Genomic DNA, 20306 nt, shown 5'->3' on the forward strand with positions numbered 1-20306 from the left:
AGAATAAAAGCCCTTTAGTTAAGCAGTAAATTTAGTGTTTACTAGGTGCTAGGCAATATTCCAAATGTTTTGCATCTACTCATTTGTTTATACTGTGCCACAGCTCCTGGAAGTGAGTACTATTATTTCTCCCACTTTGTAGATAAGAAAATCAAAGCCCACCGTGTCATAGCCAGTAAATGGCAGAACCGCAATTTGAATTTAGGTTGGCTCAGAAGCCGAGTCTTCTCACCATTTCGCTATAGGTGATATCAGAGATCCTGTATGTACCTTCATATGGATTCGATACCTTCTAGAAATAAACAATTATTTAACAAGCAGGAAAGCAAATGATGACTGATTTAGAGAAACAAAAATACGAGGCCATCCTCTATAAATTCCTTTACCACATACTTCCTCATCTGACTTTGCCCGTGGTAGAGGTGGCCTTAATGGGATGTTTTGTACCTCCTGCTACTTCTACAAAGGAATGCATCCCAATACTTTTGGGCTTCATGTATGCAAATAACGGCTCGAATCGTTTTCCAATCGACTATGTGATTTGTGATGTTCTGGCATACCCCAGGGCAGGTGCCTCTTAAGATCATGAGAAGACTTCCATAAAAAATTGAGGTAGGTAGCCAGCCTTAAGCAACATACTGTACATAACCTGACACTGAAAGAGCCAACCTGCAGATGCAGTTTATTGTTCCCACAGCACAACCCAGTCTCCAACAGATGAACGAAAAACAACACATTTACACAATGCTGGAATTCATACTATAATTGAATCCATAATGTCATATTTTGAAATTAATCATTTACCTTATGAATCTATGTAGGCTCCATACTCTTCAGAACTAGTTGCGTGGTTTAGAGTGAGTTGTCTGAGACCTAGAAGGAAGACAAACAAACCCACAGTTCAAATTCAGCATGAAAAGAATATCAATAGGATTGAAGATACATTTTCAATGTACATCAAATATTGCTTTGAGTCAGATGCAAATTATAAAGGCATTTACTAGTTCGGCATTTCAGAGAAGATAGAATTTAGATGACGTGGGATATCTGTGTTGGTGCCCCTGTGCTTTAAGAATCAGCTCAGACAAAAACACGAATGGGTCTAAAATGTTCCTGGAACTGAGCAGTGTAACTGAACCCAGGAGGGAAGAGCAGGCTGCCCACCCCCCCACCTGGGGGCATGGGTTAATACAAAGATCAATTGTGCTCTTATCTTGTTAGTCATTAGACAGCCCACTGATGCCACCTGCTTACTTTCAATGTGAAAGTACGGGCCAGCCATTGCAAAGCTGCCACCATTGCTTGGGATCCCCCTTTCTTTCTGCTCTGGTGATACGAGGGAAAAGGCCAGAGTCAGACACTTAGAAGCCGAGCATCTGTTCCTTCAGTAAGCACGGATGTGAGCGAGGGCAAATCAGAAAGCAAGTCTTTACCCAGGGAAGGGAGGGTGCGTGGTTTCCTCTTCGATGATTATATCACAATGTGAGGAGGTCATAAAGTTAATATTAATGTGAACGCAAGAAACATTTTAAATGGAAAAAATAAAATGGCTCAAAGGATTTTTCTTCTTTCTTTAGGTAACCGTATCCCTCAGATCTGACACGGCCGTGTATTAAAAACACACAGAGTACACAAACTTTCTGTGTTTGCTTGAATGGTCTTTGGGGACCATGGCCTGTTTTTCAGTTGTCAGTTATTCTTTTCCAAAAGCATAAGGAAAGGTTTACCTGGCTCACTTTAGTATCAGTTGACAATGATTAAAATTTCAAAAGAAACATTACACATGTCCTAAAGCAAAGAAAGTGCCTGCTCACCATTCGTAGACAGGGAAGAAACTTTATTTTTTTGGTAATGGGATCTTTTTCCTCAGAAGCCAGTGTCTACTTCTCTAGCCTCTGCAAACGGCAGCTGTAAATGGGCCTCCTGACTGTTTTCTCACCCCTGACACTAACTACACTCAGCCGACATCACACGTGTGAGGGGAAGACTCCACACCATTCCACCTTTGTAGCAGATAAGTATTCATTTCTCTCTTAATAAAATGAGTATGTTTAATTTACCTTGTACATACTTGATGGAAGGCATATTTATTATTTATCAGTTATTACTATCCAAGCAGTATTTATTTTACTACGAGTAATAGTTTTCTCTCTCTCTCTGTTGAACATGCCTATTCCAGTCAAAAACATTTTGCAAGGAGTGAAATGCTAACTTAGAGAAACGGTGAGATGTAGCAGTTAGCTACAGTTTCTCAAAGCGCTGAGATGGTAAATCCAACTCGTGGCCTGTTAAGTACTGCTCTCTCTTATGTTTACTTTAGGCTCTAAAAATCAAGGTACTATATGAAGGTTCTGAATACTTAAAATTCATTCCTAATGCAGCAGTGTGTAGATGGATGGATTTTCCATCAAGTGAGTCATACCTGCAAGAGAAAATCAAGCACTGTTTCCAGCCTAAAACGGACATAGTTTAATCAAGGGAACAGACCAAGAAATGAGTGCCTATTAAAAAAGCATTATTTAGTGAATTTTTAAACAATAGAATTCCAAGATGGGCTAACTATAATGCATTTTGGAGGCTAGATGAGGTATTAGTTGTTTCCTGAATGTAAAAGGACTTATTAATATCATTTGTGTCCTTGATGAAAGTATGTTGTGAAGAAGATGGTTCTCTTATGGTTTTATATGTATAAATTACTAAAAAGAGAGCAAGAGAGTAAGTTTTTGGAGACTGGTCATTTTTAGTTTTTCAACAAACTGTAAGTTTGATGGGAAACGGAGCAGGATTTTTTTAAAAAGTGTTTTATGAACACAAAGGCTTTGATGAGATGGCTGAGGGACGCTGCAAAGCTTGACCTTAAAATGGTTGATGAAAAATGGACATACACCCTTCTTCCATGTGACCTTGCATCAAAATGACGGTCCTTGGATGCAGTTCAACCAAGTCTAATATTGAATTTTTGTCCCTAGCACCATGGTTTATGATGAGGGTCCCACATAGCTATAAGGGCTCTACGATGAGTAACAAAGGAAAGTATGCTAGGTAGACTCATTCCCAGGCTTCATACTGTCCTTGGTTATGTCCACTTACAGATGAGCATAATATCTTAGACCCCCATGGTTGAAAAAGCTAAAGGAATAAAGTAGCACTTAAGGTTTTTTTTCTTGCCAATTTCTTCATCTCATGGTTAGCTAATAGACATGAAATTAACATAGAAATAATGGACATCTGATTATGTAATTTTGTAAAAGAAAGATATTTTCATCTGTAATAAAGAGGCTCATTTTAGGGGCGCCTGGCTGGCTCAGTCGGTGGAGTATGCGACTCTTGATCTCAGGGTTGTAAGTTCAAGCCCCACTTTGGGTGTAGAGATTACTTAAAAATAAAATCTCTTTAAAAAAAAAGAAGCTTATCTTGTAGGATGAATTAATATTGGTTATCAAACTATCCTATGTTTAAGAGATCAAAGGTAACTGAGTAATTGTTGATAACTGTAGTATTGAGTACAGTTTTTGAATGGACAGCCAGACTTCTATTTTTTTAATATGCATTTATATTTGAAAATGCATAGTTCAAAAAATTTTCAATGTTTTCTTGACAGTTTAGGCACATGGTTTAAAATTTCAATGCATACCATATTGGATAATTTAGAAAGTTACAGAAATAGAATTAATTTTATATATGTCTTTTACATACATAACATACATATTAACTTTGTGAGCAAACCTATTGAGGGCAGCATTAACCAGGTGTGGTCAAATGTACAAAATATTTTTGCTAAAGTTTGAGAATGCCTTCTATGTATATCAGAAGGGGTCTTGCTAGTTACCCTTGAATACAACATTTATTACAGTTGTTGAATAAAAATTTCCCTCTTCTTTAAGAAGAGTTACTCTTTGTGTACTTTCTTTAAATTTTGAAGTCAGTTTCTTTGGGAAAATTTCCAATTTGAAAACAATAGCATTCAAAGAACTCTGACATCTGAGTAATTCTTATCTGTGCTGTAGTGGTGGTATCAGTATTTAAAAAAAAAAAAAATGCAAGGCCAGGACTTTACCAGTCAATTGAGAATGAGTATTCTTTAAACCATACTTTAGGGGGAAATCTATGAGATTCAAGAAGAAATAAATTCCAAGTAATATGAAAGCAACATTTTGATCATCAAGATGCAAATGAAGAAACTATAATTCTGAGTATATACTGAGAAGGGAGGATATAATTCAATATGAAAAAAAGCTCAAGAATGAAAAGAAGCCAGTTGAGAGAAAAAGTGCATCCAATGCTATCTTATCCAGAGAAAAAAGGGCAATGAAATGAATTTAAGTAAACTAGAGGGAAATTTCTAGTCTTATCTTTTTTTTTGTCTTTTACAATTAAATAAGGCAAAATTATTTCGAGAAGTTTTGAGGAAACTCCACAGCCTTAATATTTTGTTATTGAAAGAGGTCCTGTCTTTTCCGTGGCCTCTGCTGGAACTATGATGATCGACTCTTAAAACTCTTAACTAACTGTACCTTCGATTTCAGAAGCAAGTGTAATTGTTAGGGAAGATCAGCTCTGCCGCTTTCTCTGTTCCGCTGCACGATGTAGGCTGAGGAGGCTTTTGAGGTCACAACTAATATTATCCTTTCCCTAATTTAAACAACAGCAACAACTCTGAATACTCTGAGTGGAATGGAGCTTTCATAGAAGCAAGACTGGCCTCTTAATTGGAGCCTCATATTCCAGGATGGGGACATTAGACAGTAGGCAATCAATTGGGAAGGGCTGAGGATGTTTGAGCAAGGGAGTGAATTAACCAGAAATCCAATTTAAGTAGATGAAGTGTGTGTACTATAGATCAGAGCAAGGACAGAAAACGGATTTATTCAATAATTAACCCAACAAATACTTTGAACAGTGTTTAACATTTGATAGTACTATTTTAATAATGATATTCTATATTAATAATATAGTCTGTTCATACTATAATAATATTCAATAGTAGTAGTACTAAGTTTAATAAATAGTTCTTTTTGGTACGATTAGATACTGAGGATTCAGAGGTGAACTAGTTGGTCAAGGTCTCTATTTTCACAGACAGAAAACAGACATAAAACATCACACAATTGAGAGAGAAGGAGGGAGGGAGGAGAGAAACCTGTGTTTTAAGAGTGTCTAATTTTAGAAGAATGCTCTTTTTATGTTAAGCTGAGTCTAAAGCTGTGAAGATTGGATAGTAGGCTATTGTTATAGTCTAGACAAGTAAGAGATTAATGAGAACCTAGACTAGGTGGAAGCTGTGGGAATTAAAAGGAAGAAAAATGCAAGAGGTATTTCAGAGACAATCAATAGAAATTGGCAACCGCTGAGATGTGCAGTACAAGAGAGGGAAGAGACATAGATGAATTAGAAACGTGGAGCCTCACTGAAGAAATCGGGATGCTGTTAAGAGAAATACAGATGTCAAAAGACCCAAGTAGTTTGATGGGGTAATGATGGATTCGGGTGTGGTACCTTGTGTTTTCTGTGTCAAAAAGTCTCATGGAGGTGACAATAAGTAGCTGGGACTGTAAGATTATAAATTAGGGGAGAAACTAGCACAAGACAGTTGGGTGTCATTCTGATGGACAGTTAAAGCTGTGGTATTGTCTATAATCCTCAAAGGTAATGGAAGAGTGGGGCCTCCATCGAAGTGGGGGTTCTGGGAAATGATGTCATTAGGGGGAAGGGAGAGAGGTAAGGCAAGTAGAAATAATACCAGGTAAATACTGATTCCTACGTGATCAACACGGCTCTGAGCACTCTAGGGGAGGTCAGTTCACTTCATTTTCACAACGACCCCTAGAGAGCAGATTTTGTTATTAACCCTACTTCATAGATTAGGAAATGGGACTACAGAGAGGTTGCTGAGGCCACACAGCTCATAGGAGATAGAGTCTCAGAGGCCCTGTCCTTAACACTAGGCTGGAGTGCCTCTTAGGTGGAACAAAGGATTATGAAAAGAGGGTTGCTCTTTACTAAAACAGATATCCTACAGATTAAATTTAAGTGGTTAGGTTAGCAAAGCGTAGAGCTGAACTTGAGAGGTAAAGCAACATGCATGAGAAACAAGGGCACAGAGAGGGCTTTCATATTAAGCAAATGATGACATGCAAAATAGTTTTGTTAACACTTTCGACAGGTGTTGTGAGGACAAGTTCAGGATTCTGTGAAAGTCTATACGTGGGGGGTCCTAACCTATTATGTGGGAGGTACAGGGGGTTGCTATCAGGGAAGTCTACCTTGAGAAAGTGACATTTCACATCTGGAAGGGCATTCCAGATGTGAGGGCTCTTCGGCAGGAGGAACTTACAGGATTCAAGGAATAAAGAAATCTGGGGCAAAGATAAGGGAGAGGAGGCCCTAAGGATTCTGGACTTTATCCTAAGAGTAGTGGAAAGGTATTGAAGGAGATTAAGCAGGAGAGTGACAAATTAAGGCGCAGAGAGTTGAAGGAAACTGGCCGAGATCATACAGCTGCTAATTGAGCCCCAAGGAAACCCAGATCATGCCAGCTCCAAGGTCCTCCCTCTCACAAAACTCTATTACTGTCCAGAGCTGGGTGGCAAAATGTTTAACAATCAGATCCCTGGGGGGAAAGCAATGATTTGCAGCATTTTTTGATATTAGTGGTGTAATTGCCATCGTGGATTTTAAACTACTCATGTGTCCCAAGTTACCAATGCAGAACTGGGAAGAGATGCTCCCTATCACATCATGTTATGATATTTTTAACATTCAAATGCAATAAGCGGTAACACCCTCAAGAACACAGAGAACAGTGCAATGTACTGCAATAATTAGGAAGTGAAGAGTTCTGTGTATTTATTGACTTTGTTTTTAATATAACATATTTAAATCAAAATGTATACAATTAATTTTTAATAGTGGCTCTGTGGGGGAACAGACAGCCTGCCAAAGTCCTGAAAACTTAATAATAGGAACTCCTGAGCAGGTGCAAGCTGGCACCACCTCAAAGAACCATGTGTTATGTGCAGGTTTTTATTATTGGTTCCTGGACTCTTAGATAAAATCTCACTCATGTCTTTGTACTTATTGTGTGGATCATCGAGCATATTCAATGAGAAGAAGGCATTTTTTTTTTCCCAAGAAGGAGTAGAAGAGAGGAACTTGGGGGAGGCAGGCCTGTGCAATGTCCTCCATGGGGACACCAGGTAACTGATAGCAAACATTTCTGATCCATTTTTTCACCTTTGCTTTCAAACAGTTAGGAGAGCAAGATTCTGGTCTCAAATACAAATTTAAAACTGTTGCACTGAAGCTAAACTTATATTCTCTGTATCCATTATCATTCAGTCCTATGATTGTCATGCAACCTCCTCTTTAGGAAAATCACTGGACCCTAAAATAAAATGTTCAGAAACATGCAAATGAAAATGGCTCAAACTCTCAGACTTTGGCAGTGTTACTTGAGTGCTGTGGCCTCAGAAGGGACAATCATAATATTTTTCTGGCTGTCTTGTCTTGATTTATAATTTGAATCTCCATAAATGATAATAGAGAGGGCAATTATCAAAGAAATGGAAAGGGCAATTATCATTAAATTGAAAACACATCACACATCCAACAGGATGAATGACTGAGCTAAAAACAGATTTTGTGGATCTTGCAACTGTTCCAAAAGAACCTAATGGAAGCAACTTCATCTCCCCACCTCCTCCAATTAACCAGATGACTTTGGATATATTTTCCTTTTTTTTTTTTTTCCCCTTTGGATGATAACACAAGGCCTGTTAAACTAATCTGCCTGAATACTGACACTACTTAGGAGATGTAAATTTATGAGACTAAACCAGTTGCTGTTTGCCTAGTGTGAAAAAAAGCTTTCCTTTTTTTTGTAAAAACAGTAGAGAAAAATTAGTTCCCTTGTTTGTACATTTGTGATTCCAGGAGACTGCAGACGCCCGTCTCATCTGCCCTTAACCCTTGCAATGAATCTTTTTAAGTGAGACAACACAGTGTTTTTGTTCATGAGGTTAAATAATAGACTAGACAGTGAAATTCCCCTAAAGGGCTTTTGTCTTGTTTGGATAAATTGAGCAAATTATAATCCAAACTATAGGTATTAGTGATCACTGCTATAAATACAGAAGCAAGAGGTAAATGTTTAGGCATGCCTTTTGTGGAGAATTCTTACCATTTGGATTTACTGCTTTAAAGAGTAGAATTAGAGACATTCTCTGGAAGGGGTAAAGCGTGGAAGGAGGAAAAAACAGAACAAAAGTTCCTTTCCGTTAGCACATCTGTATAGTAAAAACAGTGGCGGCATGAACGTCAGTATCTGCCCATATGAAGCCTTATATAAATCTGATCAGATCTTGACAGGGAAAAACAGGGGTTCCCCCTTTCATGTTAAGCTCTGGCTTGCTTATCTTTGTAATATATGGATTATGAAGAAACTAAACATGGAACGGAAATGCTGAGATGAATTTAATTTATATTTATTTCATCTGGGTTTCTGCTTTCCGCATACTGGTTCTTGACAGAACCGCTGGTCCTTGACCTGCCATTGTTAATGCTTAACCAAGATTAGGTTTGTTGACTTGAGAACAAAGAACCATAGGATGATACTAGCCCAGGTGGCTATACTCTTAGTTACAGAGCTCAGGTATTGTGGTAATAGATGAAAAAGAAAATATAGTTCAAAAGAAAGACGGAAAGAAGACTGATACTTACTAATCACCTATTATTTCTCAGGCACATGTAATTTTAATGTAGCCACTATCTGGTATCAAACCTGTATTTGTACATCCTCCCCTGCCCAAACAAAAACAAATCAATTATATTTTACTATGCCACACTGTGACTTTTGCAAGTACCTTCTCTCTCACGTTGGAGGTACTGAGCTGTGCTCGCTATGTGCACGCTCTGGTGTTTTGTTCCTTGGAGAAGGGAATATATGCTGTATTGTTTAGCTGCCAGCAATATGTAATATCAGTGCTGAATATTGTCCTTTCAAAGACATATGATAGATTCTCTATTAAGTCATTTTTTCCTAGCTTCTATCTTTCACATATTCTAGAACAGTTTTTCAAAGTAGGAAATATTTGAGAGTTTTTCCAAAACAATAAAACAGAAAAAAAATTTTGTCCAATTTACTCACTACAAATTTATATAATATGTGCGTGTATCCATAAATTGCCCATCTTGAATTGATTTTTTTGGTGTGTGTGTTGAGGAAAGAAAATTGTTATATTTATCAGTTTATCTTGGTCAGTAAATTTATTTTTAAATAATAAGTACACTAAAAACCAAGGAGAAGTGGTTTCCTTTAAAAAATTCCCAAAGTTCCAAGTGCTTTGAATTTTTTGAGCTCTCAACCAGTACCAGCTGTTGATTAAGTAACTGACTTTTGGACATCCTCATGAAGGGGCTGGGGTGGGGGAATTTCCCTTGAATTCTAGGAAGTGTACTTTGGACATGATGTTTACTTCCTTTTATGTCACAATTTTTCTTGATAAATGTAAATATTTATTTTTAACATGGTTGTTAAGACTTAGGCAATATTCTGTTTCAATTCCTGTGTCAAATACTGGGTGGAGTAGAAGGGTCAATTTACGGATTGATATGCTCACAGATTAAATATTGAATTTGCAAAAAGTGAACTTAATATTATTTTAATACTTTAAAATGTATTTTGGAACATAAGAGGAGTTTTTGAAAAATAAAAATTGAAAAGCCATCCCCTCTAACATAAAGTATATTAAAAGTCATATCGATAGTTTATCATCAATATTTTTGGAAATTGGTACTTGTTTATCAATTGCGTCCTGTACTTGTGTTGAAACCCTTTGTCAACTTTATTTAAGTCTCATAGGAACCCCATGAAGAGGTTCCTCATTGCCTGATTTTGCATATTTACAACCCAGAGAAGTTTACAAAAACTTGTCATGTCAGTAAGCAAGCAAACAGCAAAGCAGGGACTGAAACCCAGACCTGTCAGATTCTAAGGCCCATGGGTGGCACAGGGCAGTTTTCAAATTGTGCCAATTGTCAGCTATTCTGGAGGCAAAGTAGGACTTGTTCATATACTTGTGTTTCTTAAGACAGTTTCAGTTAAAAGCTGCTCTAGATAACAGATGATATCCTAATTTCTAAAATATTTAAATAAATCAGAATGTCAATTCTCTCTGATTCTCTCTGATCATAATATTCCCCCAACCCCAATCACACTCCCATTTTCCACAACCAAACATCCGAGTTCTATATTGGCCAAGGGTTTGTTCACTTACTCATTCAACAAATACTCTCATTATATACCAGGCATTTTTCTAGGCCCTGAGGAAAAAAAAATGAAGTCACTATGGTTATAAAGTTTATATTTGGATAGGAGAGAGAAAATAAACATACATGTACATATATACAAACATAATTACAAGTAAGCTCAAATAGCAATAAATGCAGAGAAGAAGAATAAAATGGGGTCAGGACTAGAACATAAGAATAACTGACTTTTATTGAAAACATATGACAAGGGTCAGACACTGTCTAGGCACTTTATGTAGATGAATTATTTAATTCTTACAAGATTCTATGTGGTAGGTTTGGTATCTGTGGTGGATTGAAGACGTTGGGAAATTATTAACTACTCCTGAAATTGAGAGGTAGGGTTTAACTTCTCTCCCTTTGAGTCTGAGCTGGCCTTAGTGACTTGCTTGATGAATAAATGAGGCAGAAGAGACAATAGACTAAGTATGGACTTCTGCCTTGTTCCTTTGGAACCTTGAGCTGCCATGTGAGAAGAAGTCAGACTAAGGCTTCCATGCTGTGAGAAAGCCCAAGCCACATAAAGAGGTGAGGTGTAAAGTGAGCCTCAAGTGAGCTGCCAGCCCACAGTGGGAATGAAGTATATTGGATGGCCAGCCCCCTCAAACCTACTATCCAGTGGGTATCCGACCCCAAGAGAATGACCAACCCCAAATGAGAACCACCCAATGGAGCATAGTCATTCACAGAAAAGTGAAAGATAATAATAAATCGCTGGTTTAAACCTACTTGGTCTAAACCAAGTTTTGGGATGTTTTGTTATGCAGCAATGAATAATTGGAATGATTATGATCTTCCTTTTATAAAGAAGAAAACCTAAGGAAAGAAAGGCTGAGTAATCTGCTTGCCGAATGGTATAATCGGGATTCAAACCCAGTCAGGCTGACCCCCAAGCTCCATTTTACATTCTATCCTATAAGCCTCACCCCTAGAGTGAAATCAGCATTCTCAGCATGTCCCTGTCTAAAGTCGGCAGTTAACATCTAGTTTACATTTCATTTTCTCCATTGAATCACAATGGTTAAAACTCAAGGCACATTGCCATTGGAATATGATTGCTCAGCTGGGGTGCTTTTCAAAGAGACCTTGTGGTGTCCTTGACCCGGAAGTATTATGTGGTCCAAGACCTTTTGTGGATTGGAATCTTAAGAAAAATAAGGAGAATATGGAGGAGATTGACCTGTGCTAATCTATAATCCTTTCATTGTGTTGTAAAATTATGAGAATTATTCAAGTGAAGTAGGAAATCGCATGGCATTTTGATTAAAGAAAAGGAGCATGAAGTAATTTTGTTAAAATAAAAGGCAAATAATTGTCACCAAATCAGATTTCTTGGCATACAAATATGTTACAGCCCTTGTCTAATCCACAGAACTGATATTTGGATGGGAAAGGAGTAACCGGATGTCTGTAGCATGATAGCATTCACCCGCAAGTGGCTGAGCCAGATGGTCCTTCCTCAGCAAGGAAGGACAGATAAAAGTACAATGTTTCCAAGCAAGCCCACAGCGCATATTTCCAAAGACGTTTTTCCTTAAAGTATTTACAGTTTAGTTTAGCTGTTTCCATTCTGAAGACTTTGTATACACAACAATGGAACAGCTCATGATAGCTCAAAGGAAAGAACTTTATAGATGCTGCACATCTACCCCCTCAAGCTTTCCAGGGGAAACTCCTGGTACTCTTGAAACTTTCCTGTCAGACTATTATACAATCCAGTGCCTTTTCCAAGCAGGAAATATGATGTTCCAAAGACAACTTGACCTCCTGTTTGAAAATGGTGGTGGGGGGGAGTGTGTGAGGTGGGGAGACAAAACAGGCATAGTCTAAGTATACTTAATTCATAGACCCACTCACAAATACAAACAAGTTAATTTTGTTAAGAACGCAAGATAACATTTCACTTAAGACAAAATCCCAATCATTTATTCTCCTCTGGAGTACTTCTTATGCATCCTTGAGTTTTTAAAAGTTCAAGTGTTGCATAAAAAATCAACATAATTACAGAAAGCAGCCCTTAAACAAGAATATCCTGTTTTGTTTCCTGCATACTCACTGGGGTGGCTCATCTGAATCCTTGACAACATCCAACTCCAAGAAGAAAACATCAAGACTGCTTGCTGATCTTGGTTTTTACATAGAGCTCCTCAGCAGTAGGGCTATTAGCCCCAATGTGTAAGCCGACAATCGCCCTATTGTTTACTTTCCAGTCAGAAAAGCGATGCTGCTTTTCTTCACTGTGTATGGTCTCTATAATCCTAACAGTCATGTTCACTCAGCAGTAAGTCCGAATATATGTTTCCCAGAGGAGTTTCAAATATATGAGATAGACTAGCATCTCTGTGGCTTGATGCAATCTGTGACAGATTCGACAGTAATAAACATTTGAAAGTGTGGTCAGTACTAAATTATTTGCCAAAGAACAATTTTATTCCTGAGGTGGAAAAAAAATTAGCAATAACTTTTGGGTAGTAAATACATTGGCTGAGGGATAATACAACACCCTGAACCTCTTGCCCTCTCGGCATTTCATTCTGTGTAAAGGGAGGAAAAAAGCCCAATTGTGTGCTGATGAATTAGAAAACTTCATGTACATTCAAGAAATACACATGCCACTACAAATTAACCATTAGCAGAGCAAGGTATTCATCCTTTCTGTCAGATTCTGTGGGAAGTATGCCTTATTAGCATGGAAGCCCAAAGAAGTAATATATCAGTCCATGTTCACTTATCCTACAAAAAAAAAAAAAAAAAAAGGAACAGGCAATCTCAGTTCTGGAAAAATAAATAGCGTGGATCTTTCCACCCCCATTTCAATCCTAAAATTGAAAATCACTAATGAAATCCTACTTCCTCTCAGCTTCCAGTTTGTCGCGGGGTTTACAATGGAACGCGGTTTTGCATTTTAAATCAGTTCCATCATAACCCTGAAAGTGATCACAGGGCTGCTAATTCTCTGCCTCCTGTTTCCACCACCACCAGCCCCCCCTCCTTTCGCAACTTTGAATTTGAATGGGACCAGAAGATTCTCTGGGGGTCATGTTTGTGGCCCTTGAGAAGCAGCCTCTCTACTGCTTTCAGCTGATTTCCTGGCATGTTTCGTGGGGATTTGTGGTGAGTGGCAGCTCTGGAATCACTTTTCATTCTGTCAGGTTGTGGTTAGGCTTAGTGGGGTTTCTTTGTTATACTGGCCACTACTAGTCAATTCCCTTGAAAATATCTGGTTTTCTCTTTTCCCCTTGAAGAAAAAAGATAAAAAAAAAAAAAAAAGTTCCAGACTCTCCACCTTACCCCCAAAACACAAACACAAAACAAACATAGATATCCCTTGGAAATCCTGGGGGGGAGACAGAGAAGGAGGAGAGGCCCAGATGTTCTCAACATCCCAATTTAATTTTGATGTCAGTCTATAAAAGATCTTGGGAGGGCCCCATTTCCTGTACCTGTTCTGGTGACATGCTGTTTTATTAAAGAATCAGGGATAAATTTTACTACCACTTTTTCATGTTAAAAACAAACTAAAATAAACCAAACACACAAAATGTGCATTTTTGAAGCCCAGTGTTTTCATTCTCTTTCAGAATAAACCTGGAAAATAAGAAGTAAGTACGAACATTAGTAAAATAAAGCAAACACGAAGGAGCCCGTTAAGATGGAGTTTTCCATGGGCACGGTGTGGGGGCGGGGAGGGATTTGGCACTTTTAGTACATGTCGTCTTAAGCCAGAGCTTAACAGAGTTTTGTATTTCATGAATTAGTTTGGGGGGGAAGGAAAGAAAAAGAGAACAACATAAGGTTGCCAACATTTTATATTGCCAAGTTAGGCTACTTAAGAAAAAAAAAAAACAACTAACATTGAAATCTTACATCATTTCTTTAAAGAAAGGACATGTTAACATCAGCGGGGGGTGGGAGGAAGGAAGAAAGCCGTAATCTTAGAATACAAGACAGCTTTTACAAGAATGAGGAGTTGGCAACTTGTACACCAACATACCACAAAGGCCTTCAGAAACAGCCAGCTCTTGAAACACGCCAAGCCCCTTTCCACCTTCTTGCCTTTGCACCAGCCGTCCCACTGACTGGAAATCTATTCCCTGGGACATTGGCAGAGCTCTCCACTCAAATCCAACCACAAGAGGCAGGGCTTCTCTAACCACACTGTTTAAAGCCCCACTCCCCAGACCCCGAGCCAGCAAACCCTCCTCCCTGCTTCCATTCCTCTCATTCCATTCCTCTCCAGTTCCTTACTTCGCTTTCATCTTGGCCCAGTATTTGTGACTACCTGGCTAGTGAGTGTTTGCTCCTCATCTGTGTCTCCCGTTAACAACATAAAATACACAAGGCCGGGGGCTTCAGATCATTTTTTCACCCCTTTTTCTCCACTACCCAAAACATGGCTGGCACCTGTGAAGCACTCCGTACTTATCTGTTCCGTTTATAGATGTGTATCATTTCATGGTCCTTATTTTCCTCGTATTAGGGAAGACGTCCGCAGGGCCTGCACGGGTCGGTGTACGGAAACCATTGTTTTAAGAAAAGGATCGAAGAGTCCTTTAGGCAAAGATGAGGGCGCCCCCGAAGGAAGGAGACATTTGGCGCATGCGGTCTTTAACGGCAACTGATTTTGCACAGCAGCTGTGAGATTTGTGCTTCTGAGGACTGGCAACACACTGATGGTAGGCCGAAAACGTGTCCCACTACTGATTTAGAGACAAGGAATACTCTTTGAGCATATTTAGGCTGTATTTTCACCCTCTTTCTCCCTCCCCAAATAACTGAATTATGTAGTCAAGGCATGGCTCCTTAGGGCCTCTTGGATGGTGTATGCAATTATTTTTTAAACGAGAATGTTTACCAACAACAAGAGAATATGAGGGTGCAAATATCTATTGGATTAAAAAAAAAAGTAAATAGCACATTTAGCTATTGTCTCTCACAGTTATTCACGGTGAAGTAGTAGAACCAGGAAGTCAGGTTCATAGACAGGCCTTACTACGAAGAACAGCGGGGCGTTGTAGAAAAAGCTGCCTTTGGAATGCATTATGGAGAGTTCCCAAATGTAGGTAGTAGGTGTCAAAAGTGTATTTTCCAAGTTTTCGTGCCATCCTGGCTAGGTGACTCTGACTTTTTTTTTCTCTAAAAATATCACTTATGGGCATGTGGGGCCCATTTTGGCATAGATTTTCTTCCCCCGAAAAATAAAGAATGAGCCCAAAATGCACCTAATGCAAGCTTTGCACAGATTTTTTTTTTTCTTTTTAATTTGGGTACAATATCTGCTCTTGGTGCCACACTTCTGAGTAGCAGTAACAGGTCATAACATGATGGTGTACAAATAAGTGAGATCTGGCAATTGGTGAAGAAAATGAGAGTTTAGTGTGTACATTTGTGTTGTGTATATATGTGATAGGGTTAACATATGTCGGTTATTATAATAATGATGATGGGATTCATGGAAAGTGTAAAAGCGTTGATCTTTGAAGTTCCTTTCATTCTCTCTCTCTGTCTTTCTGTCTTTCTCTCTGGGTCTCTCTTTCTTTTATGCTACAGAATGGAATGGAGCGGGGGATTTAGAAAGCCTCTGCTGATTAATCCATCATATTCTGACAACTGAATTCCCAGAAACAGAGTATCAGACTTTCACATAAAGTGTCGTTTTGACTGGAATCTTTCAAGTTCAAGGCTCTGAAGTCCTCAGAGGAAGATTGCCCCATAGTGGGGCCTCCAATAATGGTAGCTTCTAGTGTTGTTATTAATTACCCCCATTAAAAAGCTAAGGATTTCAGTGTCTGATGAGCCAATTCCACCATCTCAATACCGCCTCAGCTGCTATGTCAGAGAATGTTCTGGAAGAAGCAAAGACTGACGACAGTAGGACTTTTACACTGAAGGGTAAGAATAAAAACATTAGATGGTTTAAAAAAAAATCAGAAAAGTGTGATTTGGGGCCATCACCTAGCCAATGAACTTATTTTAGGATTGTAAATCTCAAAGATTAAAAATAAAACCGAAGCTTAACTTCACTGATATTTGAAATGAACATGTGCATTTACTTTTCAAAACTGTCCCAGCACAAGGATAGAGGCAGTTATTTTTGGTAAAAGTGGACTGTGGACAGAGGAGCTGGTGAAAATGCTCTTAAGTATTCACGTAGGACAAAGACCTTCCTGGCACTGAGAAGTCTCAATTGGTTTTTCAGCTGCACTGTGGTTTATTGTGTGCTTTAAATCAACTCTAAGACTGCACTACATACCATTGTGTCTGTTAGAAAATCATTATGGGGCAATTAAAAGCAATGCTGTTCCACAGATGAACATTTTGCTCTGCGTCTGACTGCTGTGCAGTCCCTTCGTGCCCCTCGTGATCCTCTATATTTGTGATGGTCAAGAGATACAGCTGTCAGGAAAACACTCAACAGATGGCGGTTGTGGGGTGATGCTTCATCCCTTTTTGGATGCCCTCTGACACCCAAGCTTGGGATTTCCATAAGTGCTGGTGAGCAACTGACTCCTTTTAAGCAACATGCGTTTGGAATGTTCAGTGACGAAAGTCATCCTCCTCCAAAAATGAGACGAAATTGAGGCGTCCTTATGAAATGAAATGTGCACTATCATACTCAAATGTATTGTCCTTGGAAACTTTGTGACCAGCACGAAAAAGAGCAAGTAACTAGATAGAGAGCCTGATACATTGGGTAGATGGATAGATCGCTTTCCTTTCAGGAGGAGAGTGAGGCAAGATCAATCAGTTCTTTCATTTTTGTAAAGCTCTTTAAAGATTGGCTTTATATTTTTTAGAAAGAGCAATTTAACCTTGGCTTCAGTAATGACATGACTTGTTGAATGACTTAATCTCTGATGAAATTAGTCTAAGTGGTTTAAGAATTAATTAAGTGGTTTCTTTTTACATTTCAGGTGGCATTTTACCATGAAATACTTAAGCTTCTATCTTTGTTATTTATACAGCACATGGATATGTAGAACATTATTATGGGGACAGGAGAATAGGAGGAAGTTGATTGACAAAGATTGGAAACACTGCACTCACTGATTCTTGTAGTGTGCTAGATCATTCAGTATTCAGAATCCGAGTTACGGATTCCGTTATAAATTATGACCGACTCATGTTTCTTCCTCTCAGGGACACAAACTCTTACAGGTTCTAGAGCCTCATTTCTGTCCATGAACATTCTGGGTTGTCTGGATGTATATATTTTAACACAGTGATAAGACAGCATTGAATAATTGGTATACACCCTGCTTCTGTGCTCTAGACAATGTCCTGGGCATGCCTGCCTGACCCTCAATCCCCCTCCAATGCTACTAAATAATATTTGACTATCTTCAGTTTGACCTGAATGTGAGTGTAGGCCAATAAAATCTTAAAAGCAGCAAACATGAAGATAACCGTGTCCCAGAGGGTTAAGTTTAATTTTGTGAAAATTGTTGTCTTTTCTTTTTTGTGTTAGCAAAATCATGTCCAACAGTTCATGGAGATTTATATTTCTTCTAAAACATGACACTGTGACATTAGTGACATTTTCTGTTTGTCTATTTATGTCCCAAAAGAGCTAACCACATGCCATATATGTTTTCTCTTATATATTTTTGCAAGTTGGTCTCGCTGGTTGGTCTCTGAAAGATTTCCAGTGGATAATACATGTGGAATGAGAAGCTATAAAAAGGAGTCTTTTTACTAAATGCCTAGCAGAGCAGGGAATGAGCAGAAGCGGCAGGAAACATGGTGAACTGTACAGTAAAGTTTTGAAACACATTATATGTGTTTTGGAACAAAACCAACATTTCACTTATTCTAAGAGGTTAATATGTGCCAGGTATCATGATAACTACTTATTTTATTTTATTATTTTATTCTCACACATATGTGAGTTTGGCATTATTATTGCCACGGTACTAATGAGCAAATGGTGGCAAATAGCTGATAAATATTTTCCTAAGGTCACACAATAAGATGATCTTCCAAGTCCTCAGAGTTTGTTACAAGAGTATAATTGCTTTTCACTAAAGAAAATAATGCATTGTGCGTATGAGATATTCCATGATATTCTTACTGGATGTACATGCCATTCAATAGAACAATGAAGAGACAGATTTGTTTTTATGATAAAATACATCTTTATAACTTTTAAAATAATACAATTCCTATAAAAAGGAAGTTTGATGGATATAAAAATGTGTGTTCTTTCATCTTTTTATCATTATTTTTTTTAAATGTGTGTTCTTTTAAACTTTCAGGTATTTTTAGAATAAGTAGGGCATTCGTGAAAATTTTTTTCCTCAAAATTTCATTTGTTTATAACCGATACAAAAATAATTTTATGACATCTTTTAATAGAACTGAAAAGAAAATTCTTCCTTTCATCTGTTGAGTGAAATGAGTCTGTAAGTATAACTACTCAGAACACTTTAGAGACCCTCTTTCTACCGTCTATAGAAAGTAATATGTTTCCAGCAGAGACACGTGTGGGAATGACATGACAGGATACATTTTCAAAAAAAGTGTATCATAAAAATGATTGGTAGACTGTGTATTCAGGGGAGGTTAAAAGCATATGTAGTTGAGATGCTCCGTGGTTACCTCCAGTATCTTGCCACGATGCTGGCAGCTAGTATGACCCCATCATGACAGCTCCAACACTTGGGTGGAGAAGACAAACCCACGGTGGGGCAAAGCACCGGGAAAGCCCATGCGGCATGAAGAAAAAGGAAGTCCGTTGTCTTAGGACACCGCTTGCAGTCTTGAGTGTACTTACTACTATAAAGCTGCGCCATGCAGGGAGTGGAATATTACAGCTATAATTGCCATTTGAGATGATTCTGCTGCCTAGTTCAAGTAGATGAGAAGGGTCTAATTTTTCTAACATCCTGCAACCTTACTTTATGGCATCTGTTATTGTACAGTTTTAGTTTTGAATAAGTATGAGCTATATCTCTGGTTATGATGTTCACATCCCCATAAGTAAAAAGAGGATCAATAGTAAAAGGAAACCAGCAAATTGTAGGCTTTGCAGTAAATCTGAGGTATTAGGTGGACATAATTTAAACAGTTGTTTTTCTTTTCCTGAAGAATAAACATGTAATAGAAGGAAAAAAAATGAGGCTCTAAAGGGATTATGCATTCCTAAATATTTTATAGCTGTGTTAAATGCAATGCTGTGCCTTAGTTCCCCTGCTGAATATTTGCTGATGATCATTTACTCACCAACTGAAAACCCAAAAGATGCTATTTCAGGTTTTGTGTGCGGTTTCAGCCTTGGCCCTTCTGTCAGTGTTTCGCTGCATGATTGTAAAGAGCAACTCTTTGCATGTGAGAACAGACGCTGGTGATTTAAGCAGGGAACACACCACAGTGCTTTTACTCAGCTGATATGTAATGATTTAGCATTTAATGCAGTTCATCTTTCATAACCCTGAGTTCAAACAGAAGCAGCTGCTATTAGGGATGCGATAATACTGAACTTCCCACCAACGAACTGGGAGAGCTTCTTTTATAGTTTTAGCTACTGGACGCATCTGGCCTTTCCACCAAGCACGACCACCGAAGGAGAGAAATCATTTACTTCCCAAGTCAATGGAGTCCAGGACAGAATGTATAATTATGCCACATAAAGATTCTTAAATCAAAGCTCCTTGTGTTAACATCACTGCAGTGTTGGAGGACAAAACAAGGCACCTTATCTCATTAACAGAAGAACACTGAGAAAACATATGGAAAATCATGCTGGGTTGAAGTCATTTTAAAGAATAGACGTGTCTCCTGTTTCAAACCTAGAAGATGAACTCATCTTCGTATAGTTTTGACTTGCTTTTAATAGTGTGGAAGGTTTTTGGTAAGGTATTTGAAAAGGCTTCTTTCCTCCGATTTTAGGAGGTATCTAGGTAAATATCGAGATACAGATATTTAGATAGGTGGATGGATTGTTGATAGAAGACAGACAAAATACGTAACAACAACAAAGAACCTTTCACAAAAACTAA

The 20306-nt window shown here is 38.3% G+C and overlaps 1 protein-coding gene across 20 annotated transcripts in view; it reads right to left on the bottom strand.

Moving 5' to 3' along the window:
* The window catches only part of ADGRL2 (adhesion G protein-coupled receptor L2), a 609197-nt gene that overhangs the window by 484943 nt on the left and 103948 nt on the right, over positions 1 to 20306 (bottom strand). For all 20 annotated transcript variants that reach the window (XM_078072845.1, XM_078072847.1, XM_036076672.2 and 17 more), the window contains one exon: positions 805 to 873. The gene's annotated coding sequence lies outside the window, so the exon portion shown is untranslated. The remainder of the gene's footprint in view (positions 1 to 804; positions 874 to 20306) is intronic.

Source organism: Halichoerus grypus, chromosome 5 (genome assembly GCF_964656455.1).
Source record: "Halichoerus grypus chromosome 5, mHalGry1.hap1.1, whole genome shotgun sequence".
Taxonomy (NCBI): domain Eukaryota; kingdom Metazoa; phylum Chordata; class Mammalia; order Carnivora; family Phocidae; genus Halichoerus; species Halichoerus grypus.